General features: G+C 43.5%; 1 protein-coding gene across 4 annotated transcripts in view; it reads left to right on the top strand.

Moving 5' to 3' along the window:
• Positions 1-22,535, top strand: part of NUDT4 (nudix hydrolase 4) — a 46,224-nt gene that overhangs the window by 12,369 nt on the left and 11,320 nt on the right. The window contains exon 1 of one of the 4 annotated variants that reach the window (XM_056574351.1): positions 16,166-16,188. The exons of the other annotated variants lie outside the window; for them this stretch is intronic. The gene's annotated coding sequence lies outside the window, so the exon portion shown is untranslated. Of the gene's footprint in view, positions 1-16,165; positions 16,189-22,535 lie in introns of those variants that run through there. 4 annotated transcript variants of the gene reach the window in all.

Below are 22,535 nucleotides of genomic sequence, written 5' to 3'. Positions count from 1 at the left end.
ATGTGCATAAATATTTGTTACAATGCTGCATGCAGGAACTTAAAGGGGTATTCCAGGCCAAAACTTTTTTTTATATATCAACTGGCTCTGGAAAGTTAAACAGATTTGTAAATTACTTCTATTAAAAAATCTTAATACTTCCAATAGTTATTAGCTTCTGAAGTTTTCTGTCTAGCTGCTCTCTGATGACTCACGTCCCGTGAGCTGCGCAGTTCCTATGGAGATATTCTCCCATCATGCACAGCTCCCGGGACGTGACATCATCATTGAGCAGTTAGACAGAAAACTTCAGAAGCTAATAACTATTGGAAGAATTAAGATTTTTTAATAGAAGTAATTTACAAATCTGTTTCTTTCTGGAGCCAGTTGATATATAAAAAAAGTTTTTGCCTGGAATACCCCTTTAAAAGGGGTACTCCGCTCCTATTACCCTTTTATGTCTGTAAAATTGTCTCTAAAAAGTATCTGCAAGCTGTACTGGGACTCCTCTTTGGGGAGACTTATCAAAACCTGTGCAGAGGAATGGTTGACCAGTTGCCCATAGCAACTAGTCAGATGTGTTTTTTTAACTTTTTAAAAGGCCTCTGAAAAATTAAAAAGTGATCTGACTTGTCAAAATGGGCAACTCGGCACTTTTTCCTTTACATAGGTTTTGATAAATCTCACCCTTTATTTTGTAACTTTTACATAGAGCAATTTTTACACACCACGGCATTTATGTATACCATAGTTTTTTTTTTGGTCACAGTAGTCATTGTTCTATCATTGACGACTTCATTTATGGGCAATGGATCACATTTATCCACAAAATCACACGAAGAGTGACTACAGGGTAAAACGTGTATATACCACAGTCTTTCCACTGATGCTTCTGCAAACAATTCATGAATGCTGTGCAACTGTTTGATAAATTGCACCATATAAAAAAAACTGTAAAAAATAAATAAATAAAAAGTACATCACACATTCCATAATAATTCCTCCCCCCCCCCCCCCCCCCCTTTATGGGACAGAACAAATGTTCCTGAATCCCCTCCAGGCTTTAAAGCTCTTTTTTATTTATTTTTATTTTTATTTTAGAGCTCATCATATAGAAACCAGTCAGGTTCCAGCTTAGTTTTTAACCAGACAGTGTTAAAGGGAAAGAAAGATCTAATTGGTGACAGTGGGTGACATTGAAACCTTCTTAGATCTGTATATACGTCCAGTGTTCTATGTGTCATATGCTAGATGAACACTTCCTTTTTATTACCTAATATATTGCAGAATGTTTTGCTGAAAAAAAAAAAGCAGACGTTATATTTCCCCATAGTTCACAGCAGGGTTGTAAAAATGTGGGCTTTGTTACGGAGTGGTGTGTGTGAGCCCTCCTCCAGTAGTTCCTATACCTGCAGTGAATGTGATTTGAGGGCAGGGCAGCTGTGGGAACTGCAATCTCCTCAAGGCTGCCCCTCCGTAAGCTCCAAACTGGTTTACGGCAGTCTGTAGCTTGTGCTCCTCTGTGTGTGGCTGTGAATGGTAGCTAGTGCAGCTGTGCTTTTTCTTTTGAGTTCTTATTTATTCTTCTTTTCTTTTATTCTCAGTGCAGCTGTGCGATCTACTCTTCCTGATGTCTCCAGTCACTTGTATACTCTTCCTGATGTCTCCAGTCACTTGTATACTCTTCCTGATGTCTCCAGTCACTTGTATACTCTTCCTAGATGTCTCCAGTCACTTGTATACTCTTCCTGATGTCTCCAGTCACTTGTATACTCTTCCTGATGTCTCCAGTCACTTGTATACTCTTCCTAGATGTCTCCAGTCACTTGTATACTCTTCCTGATGTCTCCAGTCACTAGTATACTCTTCCTAGAGGTCTCCAGTCACTAGTATACTCTTCCTAGAGGTCTCCAGTCACTAGTATACTCTTCCTAGAGGTCTCCAGTCACTTGTATACTCTTCCTAGAGGTCTCCAGTCACTTGTATACTCTTCCTAGAGGTCTCCAGTCACTTGTATACTCTTCCTAGATGTCTCCAGTCACTTGTATACTCTTCCTAGATGTCTCCAGTCACTTGTATACTCTTCCTAGATGTCTCCAGTCACTTGTATACTCTTCCTAGATGTCTCCAGTCACTAGTATACTCTTCCTAGATGTCTCCAGTCACTTGTATACTCTTCCTAGATGTCTCCAGTCACTAGTATACTCTTCCTGATGTCTCCAGTCACTTGTATACTCTTCCTGATGTCTCCAGTCACTTGTATACTCTTCCTGATGTCTCCAGTCACTTGTATACTCTTCCTGATGTCTCCAGTCACTTGTATACTCTTCCTGATGTCTCCAGTCACTTGTATACTCTTCCTGATGTCTCCAGTCACTTGTATACTCTTCCTGATGTATCCAGTCACTAGTATACTCTTCCTGATGTCTCCAGTCACTAGTATACTCTTCCTGATGTCTCCAGTCACTAGTATACTCTTCCTGATGTCTCCAGTCACTAGTATACTCTTCCTGATGTCTCCAGTCACTAGTATACTCTTCCTGATGTCTCCAGTCACTAGTATACTCTTCCTGATGTCTCCAGTCACTAGTATACTCTTCCTGATGTCTCCAGTCACTAGTATACTCTTCCTGATGTCTCCAGTCACTAGTATACTCTTCCTGATGTCTCCAGTCACTAGTATACTCTTCCTGATGTCTCCAGTCACTTGTATACTCTTCCTGATGTCTCCAGTCACTTGTATACTCTTCCTGATGTCTCCAGTCACTTGTATACTCTTCCTGATGTCTCCAGTCACTTGTATACTCTTCCTGATGTCTCCAGTCACTTGTATACTCTTCCTAGAGGTCTCCAGTTACAGTGCACGATCCAGTGACCAATAAACATGGCTTCTTTAGGAGGATAATCTTTAAATGTCACAGGGAATAAAGAAAGTATCTGCAAAAACTGCTTGTTTCCAGGTGGCGTATAAATGGGTCCAAGCTCTATTCCCAGCTTTTCTAAGTCATTCAGTCAGTACAGGCCTCCTTGAATGGCATTGGACTGCAAGATTGATCATCACAGGAGTAAAGGCTGCACAGTGTTGTCTATTCATATGTTAGAAGACAATAGTAATGACCAGTTTTGGCAGACTCTTGGTTATAAAGTGGATAACTTCAGGCATTCTTCATCTGCCAACGGATACCAACATTATCGTTCTGGAACCCATATGTAGAATTGGAATTTAAAAATAGATGTAATTTTATGTAGCCATATCTTGGGGTTGTAATTCATACAGCTGATGAGTGTTACAGTAATGCTTGTCATATGTAACTTCCTGGTAGCCTTCTCATATTTGTGGAGGGCTTTGTTTAGCCTGGTGTCTGAGTGAGTAGTGTTTTGGGAATCCAAAAAATATGTAATGCTAACTTAATCCTTTAAGTAATGGCTGGTAGGTGCTTAGTGATAGTTCCACGATATGTACACATTTATAGTTATTAATTGTTCTACTCGGTGTCACATCCTTGTGGATTGCTTTAGTAATAGTGTCACCTGCTGGCTGCTTGTAGATGGCTTTGATGAATGAGTATTAAGTTTCCATGGCACAGTGTATGTGTACATCTTGTAGATTGTAAGCCCTTGCGGTCAGGGCTCTTTCTTTATATCAGTCCTTTCAATTAGGAACCATGGGTGCTGTAAAAACCAATAATAATCAGGGGTGTGGAAATTTTATAAAAAACTACTTGTCCACGGGACTAAAATGGAGCAAAATCTACTTGTCCCTCATGACGATCCATTTGTCCGGGCCAATTTTCGCTTTTAGGCTCTGATTTTTTTTCCTCCTCGCCCTATAATGGCCATAACTACCTACTATAATGATACCTTTTAATTTTTCAATAACATATTCTCTGAACCAAAAAAAATATATTAGGGGAAGTGAAATTGAAATAGTAAAAGATAATTTAGCAGATTTGGTGGTTTTATTTTCTATGTCATTTACCTTCTGGTTGAGATAACATTTTGTTTTGGTACTTTAGGTTGCCTGATTACAGCGATACCAGATTTGTATAGTTTCCGTCATGTTTTACAAATTTAAAAAAAAATTCTGAACTTTTTTGAATTTTTTAACCCCTTAAGGACTCAGGGTTTTTCTGTTTTTGCACTTTCGTTTTTTCCTCCTTGCCTTTTAAAAATCATAACCCTTTCAATTTTCCACCTAAAAATAAATATTATGGCTTATTTTTTGCGTCACCAATTCTACTTTGCAGTGACATTAGTCATTTTACCCAAAAATGCACGGCAAAACGGAAAAAAAAATCATTGTGCGACAAAATCGAAGAAAAAACGCAATTTTGTAACTTTTGGGGGCTTCCGTTTCTACACAGTGCATATTTCGGTAAAAATTACACCTTATCATTATTCTGTAGGTCCATACGGTTAAAATGATACCCTACTTATATAGGTTTGATTTTGTCGCACTTCTGGAAAAAATCATAACTACATGCAGGAAAATTTATACGTTTAAAAATGTCATCTTCTGACCCCTATAACTTTTTTATTTTTCCACGTACAGGGCGGTATGAGGACTAATTTTTTGCGCCGTGATCTGAAGTTTTTATCGGTATGATTTTGGTTTTGAGCGGACTTTTTGATCACTTTTTATTCATTTTTTAATGGTATAAAAAGTGACCAAAATACGCTTTTTTGGACTTTGGAATTTTTTGGCGCGTACGCCATTGACCGTGCGCTTTAATGATATATTTTTATTAGGGATCGACCGATATAGTTTTTTTAGGGCCGATACCGATAATCGGTGCAGGTTAGGGCCGATAGCCGATAACTTATACCGATATTCCGGTATAAGTTATCCGCTATTTAACCCCCTGCAACACCGCTGCAGATCATTGATTTAAAGCGGGCGCTTTAAATCAATGATCTGCAGTGGCTTTTGCGGGGCCATAGGCCGCCGCCGCCACCCGCTTCTCTCCCCTACCTGTCAGGGTGGTCCGGGCCATCCATCCATCGTTCATGTAGTGTCCGTGGGCGTTCCGGTGGAGGGTGGTCCGGTCCGGGCTGTCCTTCTTCTCCGGCGGTCATCTTCTCCACTCCGGGCAGGCTCCGGCCTAGTACGCTGCATAGACGCCGCTGCGCAGTGACGCCCGTGCGCAGCGACTCACCTGACGTCACAGCGTAGCGGCGTCTATGCAGCGTGCTAGGCCGGAGCCTGCCCGGAGTGGAGAAGGACAGCCCGGACCGGTTCACTCTTCACCCGGAACACCCCAAGACACTACAGGAAGGAAGGATGGATGGCCCGGACCACCCCCATTATGGGTAAGTTTAATTTTTTTTATTGACTCGGAGGGTGGGGGAGGGGCCCGACCGGTATAGCGGTATGGGCAAAAATCCATACCGGTATACCGCCTAACATCACGGTGGGTCGGGGGTGCGGCGGGTCGAGGGGGTGGCGGGGGCGGTGCGGAGGGCGGGGCATTATCGGCTTATCGGCAAGATAATTGCCGATAATGCCCAAAATCGTGATTATCGGCCGATAATATCGGCCATACCGATAATCGGTCGATCCCTAATTTTTATAGTTTGGACATTTACGCACGCGGCGATACCACGTTTGTTTTTTGTTTTTTTTTTACACTTTTTTAATTTATTTTATGGGAAAAGGGGGGTGATTCAAACTTTTATTAGGGAAGGGGTTAAACACTGAACACTGCACACACTGATCTTCTACACAGATCACAGGCGTGTATTAACACGCCTGTGATCAGTGTTATCGGTGCTTGACTGCTCCTGCCTGGATCTCAGGCACGGAGGAGGCAGGTAGGGGCCCTCCCGGTGTCCTGTCAGCTGTTCGGGACGCCGCGATTTCACCGCGGCGGTCCCGAACAGCCCGACTGAGCAGCCGGGTCACTTTCACTTTAGAAGCGGCGGTCAGCTTTGACCGCCGCTTCTAAAGGGTTAATACCGCACATCGCCGCGATCGGCAATGTGTGGTATTAGCCGCGGGTCCCGGCCGTTGATGAGCACAGGGAGCCGGCGCAGGACGTAAATATACGTCCTGCGTCGTTAAGGGGTTAAATTGTTATTTTTTTACCCCTGTAGCTTTATTTATTTATTTTTTTTCCACATACCAGGCTGTATGAGGGCTAATTTTTGCGCCATAATCTGTTCTTTGTATCTGTGCCATTTTGGTATTAATCTGACTTTTTAATCACTTTTTTTTTTTTTCTGGTATATTATAAAAATTGCAATTCTGTGGTTTCCACCCCACTAGCCCACCAGGGAGCATTCACATGTCCCTTTAGACACCGCTGTCAGCTTTGACAGTGGCGATCTAAAAGGTTAATTGCCAGCCGCGGCGATCTGGCTATTAGCGGCGGCCCCCGGCTACTGAAAACAGGGGCTGCAGAGTATGGAGCGGGCAGGAGTCCGGAGCCCACTCTATACATACTGCTGAGCGCCGCATGCTAGCTATTACCTGCGGTGTGAAACTTGCGCCCCGTGCAGACGTGTGACCGCTCCTTCCCTCAGCTCTCCGAAGCTAGAGCTGTGTGGAGCGAAGGCAAAGGACGCAGGTCTGCACGGGGAGAAAGAAGTCGCGCCGCATCATTTCCCGCTAGCACGTCTACATGGCAGAAAGAAGGCAGAGCAGAGGAGAGACATCCTCTCATCTCTCCCTGCTCTGCTTCAGAGGACGCAAGTTTCCACTGCCGGGGGCTGCAGAGTATGGAGCGGGCACAAGTCGGGATCCCGCCCCATACAGACTGCAGAGTGCCGCAGCGCTTGTCGGGTCCGGCCCTGCTTGCCCGAAGCCGGGCTAAGGGCCGGAAAAATTCACCTGCCCGGAACTGCATGTCCCGGGCTTCGGGCGATAGGAATTCCACATCCCTGATAATAATGATCTTTATGTATTTCTTTTTTGTGATTCCCACACTATCCTTTTGATCTAACAATCTTGTAATAACTTGTGTGTTTCCATAGCCAACACACCACCTGGTGACTGGACAATATAACAAATGTCCTTGGGGAGGTTTATCAAAACCTTTGTAGAGGAAGTGTGGTGCAGTAGCCCATAGCAACCAATCAGATTGCTCCTTTCATTTAAAAAAAAAAGCCTGTGAAAAATGAAAGAAACAAACTGCATCACTTCTCCTCTACACAGGTTTTGAAAAATCTTGAACCTTATTTTTGCAGATATATGTATTTTACAAAATTTGGCAAATATGAAGTGATCAGCATATAGTTAAGTGTATGATCCGTTTGTGTGTGCCATTGCATTGGTAAAGGTGCAGCGGGTTACATATAGATATATCTATGACAGACCAATGAAACAGAGAAGGGACTATGTTAATACAGAGCAGGTGCTGCCTAAAATGAATCTGGGTGCCAGAACCAAAAATTGTCATGTATGTTGTATAGACGTAAGAGTGTAACATAACCAAGATGGTATTGTACTGCGGGTCAGTAAACCATCTTTATCTATCTAAGTTATAAAAACCGGATCTAATAAAACTTGTAGCAAAATAGTTACACGTGTAGAGGAATGAAGAAATAAATGTTGATATGAGATGCAAGACAAGGAAGGGGTCAAAGGGTACAGAATTTACCACTGGCAATAACACAGAAGCAAGTGCTGTATTTATTGGGCTCTAGGAGTGGCACATCTGCCTCATGTAGGTGTGTCAGCCTCTGTCATAAGGAGTGATTATCTATCTGAACAGCACTAGCTTTCTGACACAAATGCGTTGTCACACTGTGACTTATGGGTTAAAACTATTTAACCCCTTGGGGACCAAGCCCAGCAGAAAGGTAACCGGGGCATCCTTGTGTCCCGAAAAGATCTTTCGGGACACAGGGCTGTCCCGAATGGGCTGATGGCGATCTATGGCCGCATCCCCACAGAGGGGGCTCGGGGTGCCACCTGTGGCACGCGTGCCATAGGTTCGCCATCACTGACATATACAATATGTCTACTTTGTTAGCGTCATAAAGTTGACATGTTTTTACTTTTTGAAGACATTAGAGGGCTTCAAAGTATAGCAGCGGTTTCTACAATTTTTCATGAAAATTTCTAAATCTGAATTTTTTTTAGGCACCAGTTCAGTTTTAACCCCTTAAGGACCACAGGCGTATGGGTACGCCCTTGCTTGCTGGTACTTAAGGACCAAGGGTGTACATGTACGCCCGTGGGAATTTTGGTCCGGACCGAGGTGATTGCTTATATCTATCAGCAGGCACCCTCGTGCAAATGCCCAGGGGGGTCCTGAGACAGCCGTTTGCCGTTTGGGCATGCAGTTCTGCAACAGCTGGAGGGTCACAGTTTGGAGATCACTGTGCAGTGATCGCTAAACTGTGGCCCTCTAGATCTTACAAAACTACAACTCCTAGCATGCCCACACAGCAGTTTGCTGTCTTGGCATGCTGGTATTTGTAGTTTTGCAAATTCTGGATTGCCACAGCTTGGAGATCACTGTGCAGTGGTCTTTAAACTGTAGCCCTCCAGATGTTGCAAAACTGCAAATCCCAGCATGCACGAACAGAAAACGGCTGCCTCGCCATGCTTGGAGTTGTAGTTGTGTACCTCCAGCTGTTGCATAACTACATCTCCCAGCATGCCCTTCGGCGATCAGTACATACTGGGAGTTGTTGTTTTGCAACAGCTGGAGGCACACTGGTTGCAAAATACTGAGTTAGGTACCTGAACCTAACTGAAGGTTTTCCAACCAGCGTGCCTCCAGCTGTTGCAAAACTACAACTCCCAGGGTACATTCACACGGGCGGGTTTACAGTGAGTCTCCTGCTTCAAGTTTGAGCTGCGGCAAATTTTACACCCTAGCGGGAAACTCGCCGTAAACCCCGCCAGTGGGAATGTACCCTAAAAACACTACACTAACACATAATAAAGGGTAAAACACTACATATACACGCCCTTACACTGTCCCCCCCCCCCCCCCAAAAAAAAAAAGAAAAACGTATCGTACGGCAGTGTTTCCAAAGCAGAGCCTCCAGCTGTTGCAAAACAACAACTCCCAGCATTTCCGGACAGCCACTGACTGATTTCCGTTCTCTGTAGAAATTGCACTTCAAATTTGGGGGGGGATTTTTCTCCTTTTACCCCATATGAAATGGAAAAGTTGGGGGCTACACCAGCCTGTTAGTGTAAAAAAAACAAAAAAAAAAAGTTTGCTTTTTATTTCACAAGTCGTAAGAGGACAAAAAGACCCCCAACATTTGTAATGCAATTTCTCCTGAGTACGGAAATACCCCATATGTGGGTGTAAAATGCTCTGCGGACACACAACAAGGCTCAGGAATGGAACAGTGGTCCGTGAAAAGGAAAAATTTTATTTTTCATTTGCACAGCCCACTGTTCTGTCAAACGCTAGTAGGGTGTAAATGCTCACTGCACCCCTTATTAAATTCTGTGAGGGGTGTAGTTTCCAAAAGGGGGTCACATGTGGAGGGTCCACTGTTTTGGCACCACAGGGGGCTTCGTAAACCCACATGGCCCCTGACTTTCATTCCAAACAAATTCTCTACAAAAGCTCAATGGCGCTCCTTCTCTTCTGAGCATTGTAGTGCACCAGCAGAGCACTTGACGTCCACACATGGGGTATTTCCATACTCAGAAGAAATGGGGTTACACATTTTGGGGGGCATTTTCTCCTATTACCCCTTGTAAAAATGTAAAATTGGGGGGGGGGAAACCAGCATTTTAGTGAACAAATTTAGTTTTTTTTCATTTATACATCAGACTTTAACAATAAGTTGTCAAACACCTGTGGGGTGTTAAGGCGCACTATACCCCTTGTTACGTTCCTTGAGGGGTGTAGTTTCCACAATAGTATGCCATGTGGGTGTTATTTTTTTATTTATTTTTTTTGCTGTTCTGACACCATAGGGGCTTCCAAAATTGGACATTTCAGCTAAATTCACTCTCCAAAATCCCATTGTCGCTCCTTCCCTTCTGAGCCTTTTTGTGCACGTGCAGAGCACTTGACGTACACATATGAGGTATTTCCTTACTCGAGAGAAATTCAGTTCCAAATTTTGGGGGGCTTTTTCTCCTATTACCCCTTGTAAAAATTCAAAAACTGGGTCTACAAGAACATGCGAGTGTAAAAAATGAAGATTTTGAATTTTCTCCTTTAGTTTGCTGCTATTCCTGTGAAACACCTAAAGGGTTAACAAACTTTCTGAATGTCAGTTTGAATACAGCTGATTTAAAGCGGGCTCTTTAAATCAATGAACTGCAGTGGTTTTGCGGTGCCAGAGACCGCGGCCGCTGCCCGCTTCTCTCCCCCTGCCTGTCCTGAGTCTAACCACCAGGTAATTGCCGATAACGATAATGTCCAAAATCGCGATAATCGGCCGATAATATCGGCCAAACCGTTAATCGGTCGATCCCTAGTGTGTATGTGTGTGTGTGTGTGTATATATATATGTGTGTGTGTGTGTGTGTGTGTGTATATATATATATATATGAAATACTTCATATGTGGATGTAAAGTGTTCGGCGGGTGCACTAGAGGGCTCAGAAGGGAAGGAGTGGCATTGGGCTTTTGGAGAGCGGATTTTGCTGAAATGGTTTTTAGGGGGCATGTCGCATTTAGGAAGCCCCATGGTGCTAGAACAGAAAAAAAAAACACATGGCACACTATTTGGGGAAACTACACCCCTTAAGGACCCTTGACGTACACGTACGTCATGACACCCTGGTACTTAAGGACCCATGATGTAGGCGTACGTCATGGAGAATTCCGGCCCCTGCCGCGTGCCAGGCGGGGATCGGACCGGGATGCCTGCTGAAATCATTCAGCAGGCATCCTCAAATGCGCATGGAGCTCTCTCACTTCGGAGCCCTGTCGTATTTCAGGGAAACAGTTTAGGGCCACATATGGGGTATTTCCCTACTCGGGAGAAATTGCACTACAAATTTTTGGGGCATTTTCTCCTTTCACCCCTTATGAAAAGGAAAAGTTGGGGGCTACACCAGCTTGTTAGTGTAAAAAATTTTACACTAACATGCTGATGTTGCCCTATATTTTTTATTTTCACAAGCGTTAAAAGGAAAAAAAGACCCTCAAAATTTGTAACACAATTTCTCCTGAGTACGGAAATACCCCATATGTGGCCGTAAAATGCTCTGCAGACGCACAACAAGGCTCAGGAGTGAAAGCGCACTATGTACATTTGAGGCCTAAATTGGTGATTTGCACAGGGGTGGCTGATTTTACAGCGGTTCTGACATAAACGCAAAAAAAAAAAAATACCCACATGTGACCCCATTTTGGAAACTACACACCTCATGGAACGTAACAAGGCATATAGTGAGCCTTAACACCCCACAGGTGTTTAATGAAAATTCTTCAAATTTGGATGGAAAAATGAAAAAGGGAAAACATTTTTCATAAAAATTTTTCATTTTCGCAAGGGAAAATAGGAAAAAAGCACCCCCAAAATTTGTAACCCCATTTCTTCTGAGTAAGAACATACCCCATGTGTGGATGTAAAGTGCTCTGCGGGCGAACTACAATGCTCAGAAGAGGAGTGCCATTGGGCTTTTGAAGAGAAAATTTGTCCAGTGCACGAACAATGGACCCCCCCCCCCACATGTGACCCCATTTTGGAAACTACACCCCTCACGTAATGTAATAAGGGGTACAGTGAGCATTTACTTTAATGTAATTTTTCATTTGCACAGCCCACTGTTCCAAAGATCTGTCAAACGCCAGTGGGGTGTAAATACTCACTGCACCCCTTATAAAATTCTGTGAGGGGTGTAGTTTCCAAAATAGGGTCACATGTGGGGGGGGGGGGGTTCCACTGTTCTGGCAGCACGGGGGACTTTGTAAAAGCACATGGCCCCTGACTTCCACTCCAAAAAAATTTTTTCCCAAAAGCTCAATGGCGCTCCTTCTCATCTGAGCATTGTCGTGAAACACCTGTGGGGTTTTAAGGCTCACTGGACCCCTTGTTACATGCCTTGAGGGGTGTAGTTTCCAGAATAGTATGCCATGTGTTTTTTTTTTTTTTTTTTTTTTTGCTGTTCTGGCACCATAAGGGCTTCCTAAATGTGACATGCCCTCCAAAATCCATTTCAGAAAAACTCGCTCTCCAAAATCCCACTGTCGCTCCTTCCCTTCTGAGCTCTCTAGTGCACCCGCCGAACACTTGACATACACATATAAGGCATTTCCTTACTCAAGAGAAATTAGGTTACACATTTGAGGAAGATTTCTCTCCTATTACCCCTTATAAAATTCAAAAACTGGGTCTACAAGAACATGCCAGTGTAAAAAATGAAGATTTTGACTTTTCTCCTTCAATTTGCTGCTATTCCTGTGAAACACCTAAAGGGTTAACAAACCTTTTGAATGTCATTTTGACAGTGTTTTCAAAACAGAGCCTCCAGCTGTTGCAAAATAAATCCCAGTATTGCCGGACAGCCATTGACTGTTCAGGCATGCTGGGAGTTTTCAACAGCATAGGGACGGACACAGCAGTGTTCCCCAAGCAGGGTGGAGGAACCTTGCTTGGGGAACACTGCCGTGTCTGTTCCTATGCAAATCCCTAATTTAGGCCTCAAATGCGCATGGTGCGCTCTCACTTCAGAGCCCTGTCGTATTTCAAGATTTAGGGCCACATATGGGGTATTTCCGTACTCAGTAGAAATTGCCTAACACATTTTGGGGGGCTTTTTCTCCTTTTACCCTGTATGAAAAGGTAAAGTTGGGGTCTACACCAGCATGTTAGTGTAAAAATTTTTACGCCACGTAATTTCTCCTGAGTACGGAAATACCCCATATGTGGGTGTAAAGTGCTCTGCAGGCACACAACATGGCTCAGAAGTGAAAGTACACTATGTACATTTGATGTCTAAATTGGTGATTTGCATAGGGTGGCTGATAGTTACAGCGGTTCTGACATAAACGCAAAAAAAAAATCAACCACATGTGACCCCATTTTGGAAACTTCACCCCTCACTGATGGTAACAAGGGATATAGTGAGCCTTAACACCCCACAGGTGTTTAACAAATTTTCATTAAAGATGGATGTGAAAATTAAAAATCTGATTTTTTTTTTTTTTTTTCACTAAAATGCTGGTGTTACCCTAAATTTTTTATTTTCACAAGGGGTAATAGGAGAAAAAGCCCTACAAAATTTGTAACACTATTTTTTCTGAGTATGGAAATACCCCATATGTAGATGTAAAGTGCTCTGCGGGCGCACTACAGGGCTCAGAAGAGGAGCGCCATTGGGCTTTTTGAGAGAGAATTTGGTTGGCAGTGTATGCCATGTGTGTTTACAAAGCCCCCATGGTGCCAGAACAGCATGTCCCGGGCGTCAGGAGATACAAATTCCACATTTGTGGAGCCAGGCAGGTGAATTTTTCCGGCTAATGGAAGCAGGGCCGGATCTGACACGGCGTCGCTCTGGGTGTAAGGAGCGGGATCCCGACTCGTGCTGATTACAGTAGCCGGGGGGCCGCTGATGCATCACCGCTGCTTATATCCAGCATGCGGCGCTCAGAGGGGTGTATGGAGCGGGCTCCATACTCTGCAGCCCCCGGCTGTTTTCAGTAGCTGGGGGCCGCCGCTAATAGCCAGCATGCAGCGATCACCGCGGCTGGCTATTAACACTTTAGATCGCCACTGTCAAAGCTGACAGCGGCATCTAAAGGGATCTGCGAATGCTCCCTGGTGGGCTAGTGGGGTGGGCCAATATTGCGGTATATGAAAAATTGATATCTTAAAGAAAAAACACCGGTACTCGGTATGAACCGGTATACTACCCAGCACTACTCACAACCTTATATTGCATCTCTAAATGTCCCTTGGGGATAAGGCATCCTATTATGATGTATAATATGTACACATATACACAGTGGATAATCCATTATGAGTAATAATATTTATAGTTGAGAAATATTGAACTGTATAGCCCAGGTTTGAAAGTGTAGTAATCTGCGTAACCTAATATCTGACCACTGAACCTGATGAGTCCTCTCATTTATCTCTTGTTATAGCACTTGCATGATATACTAGCATCATTTCAAAAGGTATCCGCTCAAATCCTTGCCTCTGCTCCAGTGCTCTGACCAGTAGGTTGGCGTACGCTTCCAAAAGCAGAATGCGAACAATAAGAAATATCCAGCACCAGGATTAGAAGGTAAAATTTCCAATTTATTGAGGTATATGAATAAAACAAGAGTGTAGTCGCCTACGCATTTCAGGCTGGAGTGCCCTTAGTCACGGCATAAAACATAGTAACACATATATCCTATTAATAGGTCACATGGTCGTTACAGGTGTATACTAGACAAAGCTAAAAAATGTGGCATGGAATCCAGACTGGAGAGGAGTTATTTCCTGCATCCACAAATGTAGCATAAATACCTGGTTTAATCTTAACCCCTTGAGGACACATGACGTACTGGAACGTCATGTGTCCGCTCCCGATCTATAACGCGGGGCCACGGCTAAAGTGAAAGTATGCCGGTTAGCTCAGTGGGCTGTTCGGGATAGCCGCGGTGAAATCGCGGCATCCCGAACAGCTTACAGGACAGCAGGAGGGTCCCCACCTGCCTCCTCGCTGTCCGATCACCGAATGACTGCTCAGTGCCTGAGATCCAGACATGAGCAGTCAAGCATCAGAATCATTGATCACTGGTTTCTTATGAGAAACCAGTGATCAATGATAAAGATCAGTGTGTGCAGTGTTATAGGTCCCTATGGGAGCTATAACACTGCAAAAAAAAAGTGAATAAAGATCATTTAACCCCTCCCCTATTAAAAGTTTGAATCACCCACCTTTTTCCATAAAAAAAAAGTGTAAATAAAAATAAACCTATATGGTATCGCCGTGTGCGGACATTTCCGAATTATAAAAATATATCGTTAATTAAACCGCACGGTCAATGGCGTACGCGCAAAAAGATTCCAAAGTCCAAAATAGTGCATTTTTGGTCACTTTTTATATCATGAAAAAATGAATAAAAAGCAATCAATAAGTCCCATCAATGCAAAAATGGTACCGTTAAAAACTTCAGATCACGGCGCAAAAAATGAGTGCTCATACGAAGCAAAATAAAAAAATTATAGGGGTCAGAAATGACAATTTTAAACGTATTAATTTTCCTGCATGTAGTTATGATTTTTTCCAGAAGTACGACAAAATCCAACCTATATAAGTAGAGTATCATTTTAATCGTATGGCCCTACAGAATAAAGATAAGGTGTCATTTTTACCGAAAAATGTACTACGTAGAAACGGAAGCCCCCAAAATTGCAAAACGGCGTGTTTTTTTCAATTGTCTCACAATGATTTTTTTTTTCCGTTTCACTGTAGATTTTTGGGCAAAATGACTGATGTCATTACAAAGTAGAATTGGAGGCACAAAAAATAAGCAATCATATGGATTTTTAGGTGCAAAATTGAAAGAGTTATGATTTTTTAAAGGCAAGGAGCAAAAAACGGAAAAACCCCCGGTCCTTAAGGGGTTAAACACTGATAGATAGATTCGACCATCAAAAAAAAAAAAAAAAATACAACATGTCTTTGAACATAACTGTAACACTATTCTGAGACAGGGACCAACATAATAAGATTATACATTAATATGTTAAAAATGAGATCTTGGTGTAAATTAAAAACATTGGGTTCGCTGTTTAGGAGGAGCCTTCTCAGGTCTCCCCCCGGATAGGTCGTTTAACCCTCTCTATACCCATCACTCGTAATGTATTTGTTGCCTCCATGTGGGTCTCTAAAGTGCTTGAAAAGTGCAGAAATATTGGGATTAAATGTTAGCTGATTTTTAGCATCCGATATATGCCGGCCTATTCTGGTTTTCAGAGTGTTGGAAGTGCAGCCTACATATTCACAATGGCAAGTTTCACAAGAGGCTAAATATACTACATTTTTAGAGTTACAATTTATGTAGTCCCTCCATGAGGAAAAGCCTTCCATTGGCATATGACTGAAACTCCTTTTTAATGTGCATGTAATGCATATTCTATGTCCACACTTCCAATTGCCTACATGCTTTATCCAGGTTTGTTCACTATGGGGGAGATTTATCAAAGCCTGCGCAGAGGTAAAGTTGCCCATAGCAACCAATCAGATAACTTCTTTCATTTTTCACAGGCCTCCCTAAAAAGGAAAGAAGCGAGCTGATTGGTTGCTATGGGCAACTGGGCAAGTTTTACTCTGCCCAGGTTTGGATAAATTTCCCCCTATGTCCCTTCTTCTTATTACTATTAAACATACTAGGAGATAAAATCGAGCCTAGTGAGGATCCCTTTTTAGATACCATTCTAAATTTATCTTGTAACAGGTTATTTATTGTAGTATCTTTCTGGAGTACAGGTAAGTATTTCTTCATTATATTGCATATTTTATGGTATTGTTTGCTGTATTGGGTGATAAAAAAGGATTAGTATTACCCTGTTGTTTAATTTGTTTGCATTTAAATTTGTTATGAGTGAGATCACGTCTGTCTGTACTAGAAGCTCTATTTCTAGCATTAGTCAATATTTCAGGAGCATAACCCCTGTCACTGAGTCTGTCAAATAATAAATCTGATTCCCTGGTGAAGGTGCTGTCCTTCGTACAATTGTGTCTCAATCTACACCATTCCCCATAGGGAATATTATTTAGGACATGTTGAGGGTGACAAGAAGCTTGTAGTATTGAGTTCCCCACATTTTCCTTTCTGAATGGTGCTACTATAATTTCATTATTATCTGAAGAAAAGCACCTACAGAAAGGAAATTATTTCCCTGGAGAACAGATGTGAATGAAAAATGTAAATCATTGTGAATGATGTACTGTACAAAATTAGAAAAGTCCTGCTCTGAACCCCTCCAAACAAATATCAGATCATTGATAAATCTCCTCATCCATTTAATACATGACTGGTATGGATTGTTTTCAGAAAATAAAACATTTTCCTACCATGGACTCATAAACATATTTGCGAAGGATGGGGAGTATTTGCTCCCCTGGTTTGAAGGAAGTATTGGCCATTAAACATTTAACAAAAATTCAGTTGACATTAAGATAAATTCCTTCAAACCAGAGGAGTACCTACTGTACGTGTCCATGTGTTTGGCTAATGGGGACAGACCTTCAGTATAGAAAATGTACGGATACAATGAAACGACATTGCATGTAGCCCATGCAAATGTGGAGTCCCAATGTAAATGGTCCATTACATTCAAAACATGTTTAGTGTCTTTTATAAAACTGGGTGTAACCCTGGTTAAAGGCTGGAGATAGCTGTCAACCCAGTCTCTCTCCCAAGGATCCAATACCCTCCACAATAGGGCAGAGGGGAGGTGGAAATACCCCTTTGTGGACCTTGGGGGAGAGAATGGAAGACTGGGGTGACTGGATGTTGTACCATGAGAGAATTTTTCATTTTAATGTCAATAATCTCCATTTGTATACCTGCCTCCAAAAGTCTGTTCGGGGCTGTTTGGCAATTTTTAGTGGGGTCCCCTTGCAATCTTTAAGTGGTGACATCTTGGAGCATGTTCACATTGAGCTTTTCATATAAACCTGCATCCAAGATGACAATTGAACCCCCTTTATCTGAATTATGGACAATCACATTAGGATTATCCTTAAGTTTAGGAACTGCCATTTTCCTGAAAACCAGAATAGGCCGGCATATATCAGATGCTAAAAATCAGCTAACGTTTAAGCCCAATATTTCTGCACTTTTCAAGCACTTTAGAGACCCACATGGAGGCAACATAAATACATTATGAGTGATGGGTATAGAGGGGATTAAACGACCTATCTGGGGGGAGACATGAGAAGGCTCCTCCTAAACAACGAATCCTAGAAACCAGCGAACCCAATGGCTTTAATTTACGTCGAGAACTCATTTTAACATATTAATGTATAATCTTATTATGTTGGTCCCTGTCTCGGAATAGTGTTATATTCAAAGCCATGTTGTAATTTTCTTGCATTTTTTTTGATGGTCAAATCTATCAGTGATTAAACCAGGTATTTATGCAACATTTGTGGATGCAGGAAATAACTCCTCTCCAGTCTGAATTCCGTGCCACATTTTTTAGCTTTGTCTAGTATACACCTGTAACGACCATGTGACCTATTAATAGGATATATGTGTTACTGTATTACTATGTTTTATGCCATGACTAAGGGCACTCCAGCCCGTAACACGTAGGAGACTACGCTCCTGTGTACCTGTTTTATTCATATACCTCAATAAATTGGCCGTTTTACCTGCTATCCTGGTGCTGGATATTTCCTATTATTCGAGATACTAGCATACTACAAAGCTTGGCCTCTATATCTTTCTCTCCTCATATATATGGGGAAAAATAGCAAAAGGGTTACCTCTCCCTATCCAACCAGCTAGTTAGGGTATCCCAGTGAGACAGAGAACCTCTTTACTGGTTTATCCCTATCATAGGGACTTGATAGGACCAGTGCAGGACTAGGTTCCGGAGCGTGGCCGCCCTTATCAGGGCGTACACTCCGCCTAGGATTAGGCGTAGTGTGAGGGTGAGTAAATAGGGTTACCACTCACATCTATTGGCACACTTATCTCCCGTAGGACCATCCCCCTCTTCCCTCACCTATATCAGTCCCCTAGACAGGAGGTGGCTATCATATTTGTGTTGTTACCAAATATACATATATCTTTGTCCTAGATTGGCAGATTGGATAATTTTTAATCCGTATGTTAGTAAGTCTGCATTGTGGATTCTGACCATGGTTTAGGTGCAGCATGTGGTGTTCTTTGTTGCTTGATGGCATTGGGACCCTTTTGGATCCTTTTTAGTGGTTACATTAAATGTTAAGTTTTAGTGTTTTCAGTGTTTTCTTTTCTATGGTACACTATTTACAAATTTATTTTTTCACTGTGATTTGTGAGTTGTAATTTTTCCCAGCTGGAGGCACACTGGTTGGGAAACACTGACTTAGTGAACAGCCCCTAACTCAGTATTTCTCAACCAGTGTGCTTTATCTTTTGCAAAACTACAACACCCAGCATGCTGGGCGTTGTAGTTATGCACAATTTGGGGGCCACAGTTTGGAGATCACTGCGCAGTGATCTCCAAACTGTGGCCCTCCAAATGTTGCAAAACTACAACTCCCAGACAGCTGTCTGGGCATGCTGGGATTTGTAGTTTTGCAACATCTTACCTCCCTGCAACTGTCTCCGACGCCACCACAGATCACCTCCTCCACCACAGATCTGTCGCTGCTGCCCTGGGAGGTTAGTCCCCACCGCTACTGCCTAGGTTCCCCTGCTCTGCACTGACTAGGAAGAGAGGGCAGAGCTGGGGAACTGAACTTTGAAGCCCCGCCCCCCCTCCTGCAATTGGTCGGCCAGTCCTGACCAGCCGATCGCAGGGGATAGGAGGAGGTGGCTCCCCAGCCACCTCACTCCTATCCTTCAAGGTGATTAGTGCTGTCTCGGACAGCACCAATCACCCTGATTTTCTGGACCATCGGGTCACCAGAGACCTGATTGGCCCGGAAAAGCTGTGATTCGCTGGTCAGAAATGACCAGTGAATCACGGCGATCGCTGACAAGGCTGTACAGGTACGCCCTTGGTCCTTAAGTACCAGGATGCAAGAGAGTGCCTGTTATGCCCTTGGTCCCCAATAGGTTAAATTTATGTAGGGGGCATTTATCATTAGTCTTTTTTTATTTTTTTAAATAGAAGTCCAAATTTGTCATCTGAAATGTCATCCATTTTCCATTATTTTTATTTTCTGCTACATTTCTGATAGAGCACTTTAGCAGATGCCTTGTTCTGCCAGGGCCTGCTGCCTGTGGTATGGAAATTCCGGCTGGAAATTCTGTTGAGTGATGCTGTTGCCCATAGCAACCAATCAGATAACTTTTCATTTTTCACAGGCCTCTTTGAAAATGAAAAGCTATCTGGTTGCTATGAGCAACTGAACCACTCTTCCTTTACACAGGTCTTAATAAATCTCCCCCTTAGAGTTTTGATAAATGAGGCCCAATGGGGGAAATAATAAAAAAAACTGTCTAAGGGTACATTTACATGTACACAATCCACTGTGGCTTTATTTACTGCAGACCTGTTGATGGGTAGCAACATAATCTGCTTGCAGATTTCTGCTGTGGAAAACTGATGCAATGGAATATGTGCATGTCAGCTCAGGTGAATTGAAATCGAAGACAAGTTTTTGTGTTTTTTTGTTAGCTTTCCCAGCACGTTTAAGGATCTGGTTGTAGATCATCCAAAACATAGGTGATACATTCCTTTTAAATGAGTCATTGATTTTTGGTCAACAATTATTGTTGATTGAATCACCCGATTAATGAAGCAGCTGGGGTGTTGGTATTGATGAAACATAATGTAGCACCCAGTAAAATAAATGATGTGTAGCTCTGTTCCTTGTAAGGAGATTCAGTTCTTGTTGAAGGATGGTGGTGTGGGTTGCATCATTTAAATGTACTGGTTCGGTTTTGACATTTTCATTTAAAAAGAACCTGTCATCAGTGTCACCTGAACTGACCTGTTGGTACAGGCAGGTAGTACGGGTGACACTGATGATAACGATACTTACCTACCCCACATCCATGGTCCTGTACAGGTCTGTTATCGTTAATCTGGTGGCAGGCCTGGTGCATGATAGGAGCACACTGAGGTCACCGCTGCTGCTTCCCCAAGCCTGCTAGCAACGAGGCCCAGTGTAGAAGCAACAGTGGTGATGTCAGCGTGCTCCTGCCAAACCCCAAGACTGCAGCCGGATTAAAGAAGATCAGGGATAGGAAGGTATCATTATCATCAGTGTCACCAGTGCTACCAGTCTGTAGCAACAGGTTAGTGTGGGTGACACTGATGACAGATTCCCTTTAGAGTCATCCAGCTTATGAAATTGATGGCCTTTGCTTAGACTAGGTTATTAATGTTAGATTGACGAGGGCTAACTCTTAGCACAACTTCTGATCACCTGTTTGAGGGAGCTGTAGCACTCGTGTGTATACTGCAGCCACTTCAGTGTTTTACTTTGGCTGATACTTGCATTCACTGTACTGTTAGTAGCAGCGCTTTGAGGTACTGCAGTGTTGTCACTACAATTGAATGGTACAGAACTGCAGTATTCCACAACACTGCTGCTACTACTAGTAAGTACTTCAGTTGTTTGATGCTGACTGGTGAAGGAACCTCAGTCAATCCGATCTTGATGACCTATCATAAAAATAGGCCTGGTTTTGTTTTTTGTAATCTGTATGGACTTGTGGTCCAAAAAATGTATGCTTACAGATATACTTTAAAGGGGTACTCCGGCCCCAAGACATCTTATCCCCTATCCAAAGGATAGCTGATATGATGTCTGATCTCGGGGGGGTCCCGCCGCTGGGGACCCCCACAATCTAGCATGCAGCACCCACCTGGAAGCGCTGCAGGAAGCGCTGGAGGCTCTCAGTGTTATGCCTTCCGACCACGGGGACGGAGTATCGTGGCGTGACGGCAGTCGTGATGTCACGATACTCCGTCCCCGTGGACGGAAGGCATAACACTCAGAGCATCCAGCGCTTCCTGCAGTGCTTCCAGGTGGGTGCTGCATGCTAGATTGTGGGGGTCCCCAGCGGCGGGACCCCTGCGATCAGACCTCTTATCCCCTATCCAAAGGATGTCTTGGGGCCCGAGTACCCCTTTAAGCACTTCAAGTCTGATAGAACAGAAGCAGTTGCTGTGAATACTCCATAATGTGGCTTCCAGAGAGTCAACTTTGACATATTGGAAGTTTAGATAGCATAGGGTCTCCCTCCTGAGACAAGGGATCGACCAATTATCGGTTTGGCCGATATTAACGATTTTGGAAGTTATCAGTATCAGCAATTACCTTGCCAATAACGCGGGCGCTTTAAATCAATGAACTGCAGCGGCTTTTGCGGGGCCAGAGACCGCAGCCGCCACCCGCTTCTCTCCCCCTGCCGGTCCTGAGTTCAACCACGACCGATGCAACCCCCGTCCCCCACCGCCCCTGCCTATCCTTTGGCTAGAGACCACCGCTGCCCCATTGCCTCCCCCATCCCGGGGTTATAATTACCTGTTCCCGGGGTCCTCTCTACGTCTGACTCCTGCGGCATCCTGCGCTGTTGCTGTGCGCTGAGCAATGACGTGTGACATCCTCAACGCAATGTCAGTGCGCACAGTGACAGCTCAGGACACCGCCAGAAGTAGCGCGGACCCCGGGAACAGGTAATAATAACACCGGGGATGGAGGAGGCAATGGGGCAGCAGTGGTGGTTGGACTCGGGACCGGCAGGGGGAGAGAAGCGGGCGGCGGCGGTCTCTGGCCCCGCAAAAGCTGCTGCAGTTCATTGATTTAAAGCGCCCGCTTAAAATCATTGATCTGCAGCGGCTTCTGCGGGGCCAGAAACAGTTTATCAGGGTATACCCGCACACACACATTTTACCAAGGATATTTGGGGGGGGGGAGAGAGAAATAGCCGATAACTTATACCTGAATATCGGTATAAGTTATCGGCCTGAAAGTTCACAGGTTATCGGTGTTGGTATCGGCCCTAAAA

This window comes from Hyla sarda, chromosome 4 (assembly GCF_029499605.1).
Source record: "Hyla sarda isolate aHylSar1 chromosome 4, aHylSar1.hap1, whole genome shotgun sequence".
Classification (NCBI taxonomy): domain Eukaryota; kingdom Metazoa; phylum Chordata; class Amphibia; order Anura; family Hylidae; genus Hyla; species Hyla sarda.
Note: the sequence above shows the minus strand (reverse complement) of the source record. Positions and strands in the feature narration are given on the sequence as shown.